Source organism: Elephantulus edwardii, unplaced genomic scaffold, assembly GCF_000299155.1.
Source record: "Elephantulus edwardii isolate Elephantulus edwardi_28Jun2011 unplaced genomic scaffold, EleEdw1.0 scaffold00249, whole genome shotgun sequence".
NCBI classification, from domain to species: domain Eukaryota; kingdom Metazoa; phylum Chordata; class Mammalia; order Macroscelidea; family Macroscelididae; genus Elephantulus; species Elephantulus edwardii.
The window spans coordinates 3341333-3344764 of record NW_006399999.1 but is presented as its reverse complement, the minus strand read 5'-3'; the positions used below and the strand labels follow the sequence as shown (position 1 = coordinate 3344764).

The 3432-nt window shown below is 48.3% G+C and overlaps 1 pseudogene; it reads right to left on the bottom strand.

Annotated features, from left to right (window-relative positions):
* Positions 1-658: 658 nt before the first annotated feature.
* Positions 659-2980, bottom strand: LOC102876961 (annotated as a pseudogene).
* Between the last annotated feature and the right edge of the window lie 452 nt (positions 2981-3432).

Sequence of the window (3432 nt, the reverse complement as noted above, 5' to 3'; positions counted from 1 at the left end):
CAACACCATTTGTTTAAAAGGCTGTTGTTTCCCCACTTCACTGATTTCATTTCCTTGTCAAAAATCAGTTGACCATAGATAAATGGGTTGATCTCTGGATTCTACTCTTATTTACAGTCCTATATGAATCCCCTTCTCCATTCAGCCAAACGCAATCCAGTTGTATATTTGAACTTGATCCAATAACGCAGCAACTAAACACGTGGCAGAAACACCGTCTTGCTGTCCTCTGCAGAAGGTGAGCAGAGAACCTGGAGGTGTTCGGAGGACACAGCCATACACAAAGTTACTACATGCAGCCTACCGGCTTATGCCGAGACAGATCAGAAAAAAGTGTTGGCAGGCACTTGGAATTCTAAGATGTGTGTGTGTGTGTGTGTGTGTGTGTGCGTCTAACATGTATTTAAGAAAATTTAGGGGGGAGATAGGATTACGACACTTGGGTGGGGCAGAAACAATGGTAGTTCTACAGACAATTAAAACCCATCAACTGCCCACCTAAAAAGCCTGGCTTTCAGGTCCATGTTTGTGTAAAAATCTGGTATGCACAAATAACAGTAATTCCTGGTGTCTGAGGACATGGCACCGTTCACATTTTTAATAGAACTTCATCTTCCCTGAAACAATACTGAGTGCAGTCTCAATCCAACACTGATTTTTATCTTAAACTCTACGGTTCTTCTACCTATGGGCAGTCATTGGCTGAGTGCTCGGCCTTCTCCTGCACTGCCATGCTCTGTTTGGTTTCGTGAAGCCCAGGAGCTCCTGGGTGCTGCTCAGGGTTGCTCGCCTCCGAGGCATCTTGCTCCGGCCTGATGGAGAGCTGGTCTTCAATGTGACTGACCAAGCTTGTCTCTCTGATAGCATCTAAGCCTCTCAGGGCCTGTCTGAAAGGCTTTTGGCCTGGAAGTCTCTGTTTAATCAGAATGCCCGAGGGGGTTGGAGGCTGCGTCACTCCTGTCCCTTGTACTTTGGAGACGTAAGTGTATTCCGTGGACTCCAGCAAACCTGCTGTTAAATTAAAAGTTTGTCCTTTTCGAGCGGCTTGTAATGGAGAAAAGCAATTCAGCACGGATCTGACCACGGGGATCTGCCGTAACACTCTCCTCCAGAAGCTGCTCCTCCTTCGCCTTCTGCAGCTGGACCTGCGCTTCCTGAATGAATGCCTTTCTGAACGACCTCCGTCATGTTCTCCAGCAGCTTCAAGTTTTCCTCGATCTCTCGGGCTGTGACTGCAATGGTCTCCACGAGTTCAGAAATGTCCACGTCATCACTGGCCATGCTGATGTAAATACAGCTCTTCATGCTTCTGTACTCGGGGCCCATTTTAAACATAAGGTCAGATTCCAGTTCATTTAACTTTTTCAGGAGGCCAGCATGGATTCCCCCCGCCCCTCCCCCGTTCCGGATCTGATTTCAAAATGCTTTTATCGTCATTGGTGTGTTTGTACCTGACAACCCCAATTCCAGGCCAGTTAGGGTCGTCCACGTGCAAGAGGCCTGCCGTGGCTGCCACTTCCTGCTTGAACTCTTCCCTCAGCTGCAGTGTACAGGTCAGGACTGGGAGCTTGGTCTTTATGCAGGCTGCGAGTTGATCCACGTCCTCGATCCGAGTTCCTAAAACTGCCACTGTCATCAGAGGTCTGAAGCGCACGCACGTGGCTCAGCCTCCAGGTCCATGATGGTGAGGCCGCTCTCAGGCACCAGCTGCTTTAGCTGCTCTCCCAGCAAGCGATTCAGTGCATTACAGGAATGTCTCTCCTGACCGGCTGCCGAAGGCGCCACATTGGGCCCGCGTGCAGCTGTGCCCTGGATTTGACCCTAAATTTGGTAATTCCTGGAAAAATTTGAACACCACCACTGAGGAATTGAGCTCTTCCTCCACCAAGATTTTGATGTGGTCCACTTTCTTCAAATTTTCTTGCAACCGCTGACTCAGTTGGCAGGCCTGCTTTATTCTTTCTACAATCCCATCGAGACCCAAGTACTGTAGTGATAACCACAGCGGCAGGGCACGGAGTCAGGGCAGGGACATCATGCTTGTGGTCACTGTAGGCACAGCTGGTAAACCCAGCCAAGGGCCAGGAGTGAGTGTCATGCTGTCAAATTTGGTCGCAGCCAGCACTGAGGATGAGACAGAACTTAGAGCCAATGTTGCCAGATTTACACCGTCCACATGAAGCCACAGGCCATACTGCTCACAGAGTTCTTTCAAACTCCAAGTCTTATCTGTGCACCCAACTGCTGCAGTTCCAGCACTTGCAACAAGCAAGAGGGGCAGTCTTCCTTTTTCTAAATCCTCTTTAATCAGTTTCTCGAGGAAGGCAACATCCATCTGATGCTGAGATCCAAACATTGTGTTACAGGGCACATGACACAAGCACGGGAAGGGCAAGCTGAGCTGATTACAAAGGTATTGGCCCAGGCCGGGTCTAGCAGCAGCACTAAGATATATAATGGTTTTTTTGTTATATAACATGTTGAATCCATCCACTACGAAGTCTTCATATCGTGAATGAAAGGCAAGTCTGCAGATCTTTACGAGTCCTTCTCTTTCTTCTTCATGGAAATAAGCACAGCTTTTTTCATATCTGGATATAATGCAGAGCCATAAGGTTATATCTGAAAGTATCCTAGTTGTAAGTTTTCTCAGCTTCTCTTTGTGTAAAATGAAAATATAAGCTCCCAGGCTATGCCCCAACAAAGCCATATGAGCTTGCTCACCAATATTCTGGATTCAGGAACTTGGGGGCCCCTTGTCTTCATCCCCATGCATCAGATTCTGAACCAGCTCGAGGATGCTCACCATATCCTGCCCGCTGCTTTGGAGTGGCCCTGGAACGTCATCTGGTTCAGGCTGCTCTTCATTTTCCTGCTCTGTTCTCCTCTCACTGTCCTCCAGTATCTTCTTTGCCTCCTTCAAGTTCTTCCCCACTTCAGCTAACATAGGGTCTACTATCTTCTCCAGGGATGCATCCATGGCGGTGGTGACCGGAGGAGACCGATGGTGGCCCTGTGCTCCTGGCCGCTGCTTCCGCCTCCCACGCCCAGCCACAGTTTCCAGTGCTGAAATCTCCTGGTGACAGGAGCCAAGCTGCTCTTTTGTGATGGCTCAGGCCACCATCCACTGCGGTCCATCCATTTCTTCTCCACTCCCTTGTGATGCTGGTGCTCCTGGCATGTAAACTCTGTGGTGAGCAGTGTGGGAGACCTTCTAGCATTCCATTTCTCTTTTAACAATATTTAATTTTCCTACTTTCATGCTTTTCACATTCTACATTCTAATCACTAGTGTCTGTTTACAAATGTTCCAGCCAAAGGGCTCGTTTCAGGTGCCATATCTGCTAGCCTAACCTAAGTGTGCTCTATTATTTATAAGGTTTTTGAAGGCCTGTTATTTTGGAAGTGGATGGCTAATCCTTCTCCCTAGTC